Raw genomic sequence first — 12813 nt, forward strand, 5'->3', positions numbered from 1 at the left:
TTTTTCCAGATAAACTTCTATATAGCTATACCCTCCTCACCTAGTTCATATCTCTGGCCCTTGATCACAACAGAAGAGACTTTTTTTTTCCAAATGCTAAAATCTAGGTAAAATATATCCTATTAGAAAAGCAAATGAGATTTGCCTGACATGGCTATAATGAAGGTACGCAAGTTATTTGTACCACTACTTCCTTTTCTATATATTCACAAAGCTTCTTTTTAGAAATTTATTCCCAAAATTTTGCCAGTAAAGACTCTTCTCTTTCCTTTTAAGACATTTTATGGTACCTCCCTATCTCCTCTTCTCCATGTTCATTTTGAACTTTCTTTTTCTTTTTTTTTTAATGTATTTACATTTTGAAACACTGATAAAATTGTGACACAAATATTAATTTTGTGAACCGATGTATTATATTGTTAGGTGAAATTCATTATTTTTTGAATTACTTTTTTTAAGTCATTGATTGGGGGGGGGGGGTATGTCATTTATTTCCCTGATATATTTCTTCTCCACTTAACCCTCTTATGACAAAGGAAAAACAGTTAAACAAAACCAATTTAGTTTGACTCAGTAAACATTTATTAAACATTCTTCATGTATAAGGCATTATGTCAAATATGTCAAATAGAGAAACAGAAGCAAAACAGTCCCTGCTGTCAAGGAGCTTATAGATACACATGTACTTACATGCAGTATATATGTAGAATTGTGCACTAACAGTAGGGAGGTTCAGGAGTGACATCCTGTAGAAGATGATACTGAAGGCGAGGTGGGGAAGGGAGTGTGTTCTAAGTATAAAAAACTGCAAAGAAATAAAGAGAAGATGAAATGTTGTGTATCAAGAAAAATATGTAGTGTAACTTGGCTGAATCCTGCAATGTGGGGAGGGGAATATTGTATAATAAATTTGCAAAGATAGGCTGGGGACCATTTGCAAAGTGTTTTAAATGCCAAATAGAGTAGTCTATATTTGATCCTAGGAGTACTAGGCCCTAGAGTACATTGAATGGAAGAGTGGCATGTTCAGATTCAAGGCTTAGGAAAATCCCATTACTGAGTGACTCTGAGGGTAATGGGAAGGACTACTTCTGAAACAGTTATGATAGTCCAAATGAGAAGTGATGTGGGCCCAAGCTAAAATAGTGACTTGTGAGTGGAATGAATATAAAAAATTTGGAATTAGAAAAAACAAAATTTGGCAAATATTTGACTGTGGAATAAGAAGAGTCAATCCCTGGAACAGGGAGGTGAATTAAAAGAATATTTCAATAGCCCAGGCTAGACATAACAAGGCCTGAGGAGTGGCATTGGCTGTGTGATTAGAGGGAAAGAGACATAGGAGAGAGATGTTGTGGAAAAAGAAATGGCAAGATTTAACAACAGATTAACTATATGGGGTAAGTGAGAGTGAAAAGCAGAAGATGGCTTTGAGGTTGCAAACTTGGATTAATGTCAGGATGGCAGTGCCATCAACAGAACAGGGAACTTCTAAAGAGAGGTGCATTAGAAAAAGAAAGAAGAGTTCACTTTTAGACATTTTGAGTTTGCCCATATTTCCTTTCTTGATTTTGTTTTTCTTGTTTCTTGTTTTTCTCAGTCTTCATCTTCCCTAACAATTTGACACTGTTGACAACCTCCTGGATTCTTTTTTCTCTCTAAGTTTCTGTGACAATGCTCTACCTTCTTACCTGCCTCATTATTACTCTATTTTATTTTGGACCTTCATCTATGTCCAGCTCTTCTGAGTACTTCAAGCCGCCACCCTAACAAAGTCCTTGTTTCTGTTTCTTGTTATACTATCTCAGTTAGGAATCTCATCAGCTCCTCTGGATTCAATTATCATCTCAATACAGATAATTGATTCCCAAATCTGTTTAGTTAGTCTCTGGTTCTCTTTTGAGCCCCCAGCCCACATTATAGTTACTTAGTGAATTTTTCAACCTGAATGTCCTGTAGGAATCTCAAGCTTAATATGTTTTTTAAAAATCCTAATTATCATTCATGCTCTAACACCTCTTTTATGAACTTCCCTCTCTCTCTCTCTCACTCTCTCTCTCTCTCTCTCTCTCTCTCTCTCTCTCAAGGGTGCTACTATCCTCCTGGTCTCTTAGCTCACACCCTAATGTCATCCTCAGTTTCTCACTCTCACTCATTGCATTAATCATAGCCAGTTGGCAGATCTTTTCATTTTTTTCCCTCATACCATCAATATGTACCTTAGTTCCAGCCCATATCATTTTCTTGCCTAAACTTTTGAAATCTCGCATAATTGGTCATCTTGCTCGTCTTTCCTCACTCAGATCCATTCTTTACAAATCTGCCCAAGTGATTTTGCTCTTCTATTATTCAAAGTCCAGTCTAGCTAAAATTTCAAGAGACACCTCACCAGATGATAAATTTTTGAGGGTCCACAGCAATTCATAAAAAAAACAACCTTCTACTAAGGCACAGAGGAGGTAAATCTGCTTTAGTATAAGGGGGTACCCATACTAGTGAAATCTGCAAGAGCTGTGGGCACCCTGTTCCCCTGTGCAGATAAACTCTGCACCAAACCTGCCATCTTTTTACAAGCTGTTAATAATAATAGTTCATATTTATATTATACCTCATAGTTTCCTAAAGCACTTTGTCTGATTCTCTTCTTCATTTCCATTACAGTCTGCACATCTAACAGGCACTGTTCTATAGAGTGCTGGACTAGAAAGCAAAAAGATCTGAGTTTAAATCCCACTTCAGACACCTGTATTAGCTGTATGATTCTGGGCAAATCACTTAACTTCTCTGGTCTCACTTTCCTCTTCTGTAAGTGAAGGACTCCATGACTTCCAAGGTCCTTCAGCTCTATGTCTTATTATCCTGTGACCCTCCCTACTACCTGAATAGAAGAATTAGACATCCTTGATTGGGCCCAGAGGACAGAACTAGGATCAGAGAAAAAACATTACAGTGAGACAGATTTCAACTCTATTTAAGGAAGAACTTCCAAGCAAAACTGTCTCTATTTATAGAAAGTTCACTTTCACCAAAATTATTAAAGCAGAAGTTAAAGTTTGGAGAGAATGTTGTATAGGTGATTCAGGTTTCAGGAAAGGGTGGAACTAGATAACATCTTTACAAATCTAAGATTCTTTGCATTTATGCTTGGAGATTCCGCTGTTATCTATTTCCTGCATACCTAAAACCTAAAGTAATCCTCACTATGACTTAGTTGACTGGGTTTTCAGCACAAGTCTCTGACTAGCCTTTCCAAATGTAAATGCTCCAGATATACACTCAACCTTGGACTGTATGTTCCTTGTCTGAATCCTGACCTGGCTAAGTTTGTAAAAAGTTACTACCAGGTTGGCTACAAGGTAATGAATTTTTTAGCCACAGAAACTCTTAAGAATGTCATCCCTGGAAAAGCTTTCAAGCTGCCTAGTGTAGCCCTGTCCTTTGACCCCCTTCCTTTTTTCTGATAAGGCAGTCAAATATTGCTTTTTGGTAATAGATAACCTTTCGTGTAGTTAGTATATGGATTAAAAGAAAAAAGAAATAAAAGAAATAATGCTACTAATCAAAATACTACTCTTTCCATTAGTTTGGAATAGTTGATTTAACCCAAAAAGGAAAAAAACATATTTCACTGATAAAATTAAGTCTATATCTCTCTCAAGCTCCCTCTACACAGGACACCCTTAAAGTAACTCTAACAATTCTATTTTTCCTCTTTTTCCCAATCTTGAAGAATGACATGGCCCTTCTTGTGAACTTGATTGTGTCCTTGATCCTATCCTTTAGCATCTCCTCAATGCAAGGGACTTGCATTGATCATTTTTCCCTTTCTAATTTTCAACCTTTGATTATCTACTTGCTCCCTTCCTGCTGCCTCCAAAAATTCCTAGATCAGCCTCATCTTTTAAAAAACCTCATTTGGGGGGCAGCTGGGTTGCTCAGTGGATTGAGAGCCAGGCCTAGAGATGAGAGGTCCTAGGTTCAAATCTGGCCTCAGACACTTCCTAGCTGTGTGACCCTGGGCAAGTCACTTGACCCCCATTGCCTAGCCCTTACCGCTCTTCTGCCTTGGAGCCAATACACAGTATTGACTCCAAGATGGAAGGTAAGGGTTTAAAAAACAAAAGCAAAAACAAAACCTCATTTAATCATACCATCTCTTCAAGATTATATTTTTATCAACTGCCTTCCACAATCATACTGCTAGAAAAAGTTAACTCTCATTGTTTCCAATTTCTCAGCTCCCATTCACTTTTCAACACTTTTCAGTTCAACTTCTGTCCTCATCATTAGAACAATATTGCTCTTTTCAAAGTCTCCAATGATATATTAATGTATCGATATATCCAAAGACATAATAATATCTTTGATATAACTTTTTAATTTAAGGAATAAAAGAAGGAAAAATATATTTAAAATCACTCAATACATTTCAAGAATCTGATATTGTATGCTATGTTCTATATTCATGAACCTCTACCTCTTCAAAATAGTGGGGAAAAGAGTCTTGTTATATCTCTTTGCAGTCAAGCTTGAACTTTATAATTTCATAATATTGTTTACTTTGATTTATGGTAGTTGATCTTTCCATTTATATCATTGTAGTCATTGTGTCTATTTCTTTCCTGGTTTTGCTTATGTCTCTGAATCAACTCATAAAAGTCTTTACCTGTTTCTCTGTTGTCATATTTACCATTTCCATGTGCCACAATTTGTTTAGCCAGTCCCTGATTGATGAGCATCTACTTTGTTTCCAGGTCTTTGCTATCACAAAGAATGCCATTATAAATATTTTGGTGTTATATGAAACCATTCTTTTCATTCACAACCAACTTGAGGGATATGCCTAGCAATGGAATTTCTGGGTCAAAGTCACTATATTTACATAATTCCAAATTGCTTCCAGAATACTTTCATCCCTTTCACAGCTCCAACAAGACATTAATATACCTGTCTTTCTCTTCCTAATCCCTTCAATGCTGCATGTTCCTCTCTTGTCTTTACCAGTTTTTCTGAGCGTGAGATGATAAAACCTCAGGATAGTTTTGATTTTCCTTTGAAGTAACCCTCGATATGGTAATTTATTTGTATTATGAAAACTATGTTAATATCCTTTAACCATTTCTCTATTAGAAAATGGCTTTTGTAATGATCTCTATTACTAAATCCAGTGGCCTTTTCCCAGACCTTTTCCTTTTTAATTCCACTGTACTGTTTGACAGTATTGACTAATGTCTTCCTTCTCTATATTCTTAACCCTTGGGTTTTGTAATACTGTTCTATGATGACCCATTTCCTATATTTAAACTTAATTTTTTTAGTCTACTTTGTGAATGCATCATCCATGAACCCCTAAGGCTCTGTCCTGAATATTCTTTTATCTTAATACTCATTCCTTCCCCCTCTCCTCTCTCTTATCTTTCTGTCTCTCCCCCCCCCCCCTTCTCTCTCCATTTTCATGTTCTCCTTTCATCTCTCTCCCCCTTTGTCTCACTGAAGGAAGCCAGGAAAGTCAAGAGGGAGAGATGGAGAAAGTTCCAAACATGACCCTCATGATTCAACCCCTCTTTACCTCTCACCTCAACTATTTCAGTAGCTTTCTGACTATTATAACAATTATACCCTCTGTCTTTAGACTCTCCTTCCTCTAGTCTACCCTCCAAATAGTTGTTAAAGGAACACAAAGGTCTAACCATGTCCCTCCCCTATTTAAGATGCTTCATTGCTCTTGAGATAAAATATGAACTTTTCTATCTGGCATTTAAAGATCTTCACAGTGTCTCAAGCCTACCATATTTCAGTCTGAATCCATATTACTTTCCTTTATATATTTTACACTCCAGTCAAATTGATTTATTTGCCATGTGTTGATCATGACGTTCCATCTCCATCTCCTTGCACAGAATCTCCTTGACCCTCCTTACCACTTTCTCCTGGAACCCCTACCTCCCTACAAAACACAGCTTAAGGGGCCCTACCCATGAATCCAACAAAAATGCACAGGAAGAAAGAGAGATACTGAATAGAGACAGCGAGAACAACAGTGAAACCGAAACAGAATAATGCCCAACACAGATGGTAATCATATATACAAATCTCCATCTCAAGCCTAGACTAAAATATCATTAACCTCTACAATCAACCACATAGGAATATAAGTTCAGACCCAGGGCACCAGGAGCTGAGGTAGTCTGACAGATTCAAAATGCCTTTCTCAGGTTTCTCTTCAATAGTCTTTTCAATTGGGAAATGTTGGGGGGAAGGATTTCCAGTCACAAGCAGGAAAAAGTGGTAACCCTCAGGAGAAAAATCTTATTCACCCCTCCCTCTTCAGCTTCTCCAGACTGAGAGACCAACTGCTCTTCAGAAGAAACTTTTTGCTTCCTCAAGATTCCAACCTCCTGGGGCCCCTCCCCTGTCGAGGTGATCAGATCCACACACCCTTCAGCCTGGCACTTTTTCTTTAGTGCCAGCCTCTGTCACACTGGAACCCCTACCTCCCTACAAAGCACAGCTTAAGGGACCGTACTTTCAGTAGTCCTTCCTTGATGTTCCTAATTGTTAGTTCTCCCCCTTCAATAGGCTCTTTGTATTTATTTGGTATTCATCCTGTATTTACTTCTTTGTGTATATGTTATATGCCTTAGTGAACTGTAAGATCCTTGAGAAAAGGACTATCTTTTGTATTTATGTCCTCAATCATAATGCCTGGCTCATAGTAGGGCTAATTAAATGATTGTTGATTGAGCAGTTGATTGATTCTGGGACTGTAGTCTACATCAGTAAGTACCTTCACTATAAAAATTATAGATTTATACAGTATAAAAGGATATTGTATTAATAACTGATTATATTTTAGAGATAATATTAAACAATATTAAACTTCTTGATATACCTTGACATTTCTAGGCCTTCTATTATATATATAATAAGCTTGTATTAAGCCCACATTGAGTGAACTTGTTTTTTACCTTAGAGAACTATATTTCAATATAATTGATTTCCTTTATAACAGCATGCATTTTATTTCATTTAAAAACACTATTCTAATGAATCTGTAGGCTTCACCAGACCTCTAAAGGAATCAATGGGAAAAAAAAGGTTAAGAACTGAAATAGAATGTTAGATACTGTTTTATAGATCTTTATTTCTTTTAAAAGCTTGATATCAAAATGGCACCAAACTTAGCCAGCCTCTCAGGACACATCCTGGACTTTTTAATTTGTTTTCTTCTATATCGATCCATGAATTGTTAATCAGAAAGTCGAATATGGTGAACATTTTTACACATCTCTGCTGACAATGGAAATCCTTGGTTTTGTGTAGCATTTCCACAGTACAGGCTGATTCATGGCCTCCATCTTCATAGTTATCTTTGATCTAAAGCAATCATTAGCATTGTCCACCACCTAGCAGAGAGTTCTGTACACAGTTGGTTTGACACTTAAAAATGTTTCTGAAATGAAATGAATTTGGTTCATTTTTGGATTGTTATCAAATCGAATTCCACAGACTGAACTAGCTATGCAACATAATAGATTGTTCGGCATCTTGTACGAGTTGATAATCTTCATTTAATGGACTTTCAAAAGTAGTTTTCAGCATGTTGCATTTCCTCCTTTAAAGGGATTTTGGTAATATTTAGGCTGGGTTTCTCACCTATCTAAAAATGCCATCAGAGTCATAGCTGCATAGAACAGATTTGTAGATTATTAGAATTAGAAATTTAGGGCCCTAAAGGCCATTGAATGAAAGCATATCATTTATCACTAGTTTATTTGGGTATATGTTTAGGATTTTGGTTTTATAAGATTATTGACTTACATAAATTAATAATATGGAAATATATTTTGCATGATAATACACGCATAACCCAGATTGAATCACCTGCCAGCTCCAGGAAGGAGGGAGGGGGGGGTGAAGAAAAAGAATGGAGGGAGACAATTTGAATCATTTAACTTTGAAAAACTTACGTGGAAATTGTTATTACATGAAATTTGTAATAAATAGATAAACAAAGGTCATCAAGTTTAACCTCCTCATTTTACAAATGATGAAACTGAGGCTCAGAGATAAGAATTGGTTTTTCCTGGTATAAGGGGTAAATTTAGGGTTGAGACTAAATATATTTTTTGTTGGTCGCCAGGGATTTAAATTCTAAATCCCAATGAAATACTCAAGTCAGAATGGAATTTTATTGTGGTTTATTTACAATAGAAGGAAAAAATTAAGAATGAGAGAGAGAGGGAAAAGGGAATTGATCTACTCTGGCCTGATCTGAGCCAAGCAGGAGTTCAGAGGCCTTGGCCAAGGGGCCTCTCCAGAAAGCCAAGGAAAAGGGAAGTCAGCCTTATCACGTGACTGTCTAAAGGAAAGCAGTCTGAAGTCTCACACTGAGCTACTCCAGGGTCAATTTCCACAGCCAAGTCTGCAAAAGGGTCCCTCTCCTAGGAAGTGATGGGAAATATAAAGGCAATTCTTTACATCACTTCCTGTGTCTAACATGTACCAATGGTGGATTAAACTTGGCTTAGGACCGTCCAGGGGATCAGTCAGTTGTTTCTGATTTGTCACTTGCTAGCACACATGAGTCATAGACCTTCCTCCCCCACACGTCATCCTTAAGTGAGGGTGTATACATTCCTGGTTGCTAGAATTCTAAAGACTAAGCAGGATGGAGTAAAACTAAAATTCACACTGGGTCCCACAGCTTTTCAGAGTGGCATTCACACTTGGATCCTCTAACTCCAGGTCCAGTGCTCTTTCCTCAAGTGAGCTCAACTTCTTTCTCTACTGTACAAAACTACTTAAACAACTAACATGTTTGTTCAGATCCTCATTGCCTCTTGTCTATTTTGCCATGATTTCCTCTTTACTCTCCCTGCCCCAAGTCTCTCTCACTCTAGTCCATCTGATTTTTCTTAAGCACAAATCTAATCAACTCACTATCCCACTCAGTAACCTCCAATGACTTCCTTGTTACCTCTAGGATCAAGTAGAAAAACTATCCTACTTAGATTTTAAAGCTCTTCATAGAGGCAGGTAGGTAGCACAGTGTATAGAATGGCAAGACTGGAGTCAGGAGGACAAGGGTTTAAATCTGAGCTCAGACATTTCTCATCTGTGTGACTGGGCAAATCACTTAGTCCCTTTTGCTTAGTCCTTGCCAGTTTCTGGCCTAGAATTGATACTAAAATAGGAGGATAAAGTTAGGGTTTAAAAAAAAAACTTGTCTTTCAAGTCTCATTATATATTACCAACTCTCACCTTAAGTGATTTATTCAAACTGACCTTCTTTCTGTTCCTTGCTGTTGGTACACCATTTAATTTCTCCATTCCTGGAGTAGACTCCCTTACTGGAATAGACTCACTCATAGATTTATTCTTCTCTTCCCTCAAGATGCAATTCAAACACTAACTTCTCTATGAAATATTACTTTATCCCCTTAATTGTCATTGACCTCCCTCTCAACCAGTTTTCTATTTAACTACACTTTGTATTTATTCAACATATGCCAAGTTTTTTTGTAAGTAAAGATTATTTCATTTATTGTATTCATATTCCTGGCATCTAGAATAGTGCCTTACATATAATAGGTACACAGTACATCCTTGTTAGTTAATGGGTTGATGTTAGAAGGTAAAATCTGATAAGAGCAAAGGAAAAATTAACTGAAGAGGGAAAAAGGACTAGCAACTGAGAGGGGCTTTAAAGAAGAAGGATTTCAAAAAAAAGGAAGGCATAAAATGGATAGCACAAATGCCCAGAGGTAGAAGGGTATAGGATCAGCATAACCCATTTTGGCTAGACAAAGCCCTATTCCATTGGTTGTGAGGAGCAACAATAAGATCTCTTCATGTCTGTATATATTTTTGATATTTCACAATGTTTTGCCAACCTTTATTTAAATCAATCCTCTTGCTGTCTTAAGGAATTAAAATTTAGGGTTTGAATAAAATATATGAAAAACAGAAATAATATTGTGATCACTGATTTAAAATATTAAAGCTCAAGTCAAAATGACTTTCAATAGTTTTTATTTACAAAATAGGTGGAGAGAGTTGAGAAAGTTGAGAAATGCAAAAAGAGGGTAGAGAAGATATCACACTAAATATTATTCTGGTGCTCGACTCAGCCTGGCACAACTTGTTAACCCTTGAGTGGAATTAATCTCTCTCCAGAAGTCAGGAAAAGAAAGCCAACTATTTACTCACCCAAGTTCCCTTCTAAGAGGCAATTCAAGCTGAAGACAAAAACCTGTCAAGGATGACCCCTGAAGCCAACCTCTAGCCCCAGAAATTCAGGGCTTTTATAGTGACTTCTTGTCCCTTCCCCTCCTCACAGAGTCCAATCACAGCTTTCAAATTGTCTAGCACTGCCCATAGGGGCAGTGTCTTGCAGGATTCACTTCTCATCCTCTGGAGGTGTAAACTCTTTTCAAAAGGATTCACAGTTTCCTGACTGATTGAGTTGTTATCCACTTGAATACTCTTATTTAGTGTCTGGTGAGGTACTAAGGAGGGGTACTAAAAGAAAGTCTGATTCACACTTCACAGTCTGGTGAGGTATTAAGTAGGGGTACTTAAGTTAGTGTTAACGCAAAATAGACAAAGAGAATAAAGAATTCTCTTTCCCTCCTGAGAAGATGGGCAGACAACAGTACATGGGACTGAATTTTCCTTTTAAGTATTTTATTTCTTAACAAGTCAGAATTAAAGATATCATATAGAAGGGGAAACTGGGGTTTAGAAAGCATATGATATGGTAAAAATAGTGCTCAACCAGGTTCATTCTCCAGCTCCATTATCTTACTCTTTCAAGTACAACCAGTTTAACCCCTCTGGTTTCCTCTTCAGTCAAATGAAGTTTTGTCATCAGAAATATTTGATAAAACTTATGAGAGTTAAACAAATGTGAGTCATTTTGTTGCTGGTAGACAAGACCACATCAGTGACTTGAACCCAGACTTTACTATAAGCCTTTCATATTATATGTCTAACACTATAACAGATGCATAAAGCAGCCTCATTGCTCCAGTTGACTCCTAAATGCAAATTCCTGTGGGAATTAGCATTTGGATGATCTCAATACAGCATGTTCAAGGATCATTTTCAACCTTAAAGGAAATACCATCAGTGCTCAAGAATTTTGTTCTGTAACTATAACAGTCTTCCAAAGTTACTGAATAGAATGATATGTGAAAATGTGAGAAAATTAGGATTTAAAACTTTAAAATAATCTCCCCGGAGATAGGTGTATTTTGAATAGCTTGGATTCTCCAGTAATGTTGACTTTATGGTTTCTTGGTTCAGTGGTGAGAAAATGGGGTGCTGCCCTATCATATTCTTATTAGGTCTAATAAAGAATAAAATGAATACCTCATATTTATATAGGACTTAAGATTAATAAAGTTTTCCTTACATAACTATAATATAAGTAATGTAACTTTTCTATCCCCAATTTATAGATAACAAAATAAGGCTCAGAAAACTCAGTGTCATACAACTAGTATTTACTAAAGGCAGGATTCAGACCCGATTCCTAGACCATACAATTTCTTTCCCATTACTACCTTGGGCTTTCTGTGTACTTCTCTCTAATAAGCTCAGTTCATAATAGCATCATTTTGAACAAAAAACTAAATATAGGCTCTCATTTCCTCCCAGTCATAGCTAGAGAAAAATAACATACATAGCTTGCTTATCTTATTTTTAATGTCATTCTTTAATGTATTACTTTGCTTAAAATAGAGTTTTATTTTTGCCTGAGATATGCCTCTTCTTTTAAATAGATTTGCTTTATATGTTCTTGGAATGGAAATATACAGGCATTTTCCACACCAAGCAGACAAAACCAGTGTGAATGAAAGATGTATGCCAAGAGACAGGGAGTTAGAATGAGTGCCAGAAAGCTGGTAGTAAGAGGGTTTGGGTTCTATTCTTGAGTTCACGACTAGCTGTCGCCAGATCCTGCTGCTTTCTCCTTCCCAACAAATATCCATCTCAGACTCTTTCTCCTTTTCTCCCCATCCCTGTAGCCAGAATTTATTTTTTTTTCTTTTCACCAGTGCCTAATTCATGAAGTCCTTTTGAACAAAATAGGCATTCAAGGAATGCTTGTGAACTAATCATAGAAAAATTTTTTTCTTACTAGCAACCCCCTCCATCACCAGCCCATGTATTAAATCCTCAGTGCCATTGCCAAAGCTACCTCATCATCTGGTTATTTTGACCATACCCCTCTTATCCCTTAGAATCCAATTAAAGCACAAGTCAGGGTCTAAATCTATTCAGTTTCTAAACTCTGCGCAAACATTCCAAGACTGCCTCATGTAAGGGGGTAAAGGGGTTAATTTTCAAAAGGTTGGACTAGATTATTTAAGAGTGTGGTCACCAGGAATTTATATTAATTCCAAAAAGATTTATTTACAATTTATTTATAAAATGTAGAAAGAGTGAAGTAAGGAAAATCAGAGAGAAGATAGGGTAAGAGATCTAGCCTAAGCACTAAGAATTTACTTCTGACCCCTAGCCCAACCTGTGCAGGGAGAGTTGGTTCTTAGCTGGCCTCGGGACCTGGGGAAAAAGTCTCTCAAGAGGCTAGTCTCTCCTGAAGCTAGTTTCTTCCAAGAAATCCACGAAAGTAGTCAGCTCTTTCACTCACCACATATCAGTCCAATAGTCTCATCAGGAACAGGGTCTCAGGTTCAGTCAGCAGATTTCTCCTACAACCTCCACTCTAAAGAATGAAGAAGTCTCCAGTAGAACTACACTCAGGAAGTTGTCACTCCCTTTTAAAGACACTTGCTTTTGTAT

At 37.0% G+C, this 12813-nt stretch overlaps 1 protein-coding gene across 13 annotated transcripts in view; it reads left to right on the plus strand.

Annotated features, from left to right (window-relative positions):
• Nucleotides 1-12813, plus strand: part of PTK2 (protein tyrosine kinase 2) — a 426082-nt gene that overhangs the window by 378215 nt on the left and 35054 nt on the right. The window lies entirely within an intron of this gene.

This window comes from Monodelphis domestica, chromosome 3 (genome assembly GCF_027887165.1).
Source record: "Monodelphis domestica isolate mMonDom1 chromosome 3, mMonDom1.pri, whole genome shotgun sequence".
Taxonomy (NCBI): Eukaryota; Metazoa; Chordata; class Mammalia; order Didelphimorphia; family Didelphidae; genus Monodelphis; species Monodelphis domestica.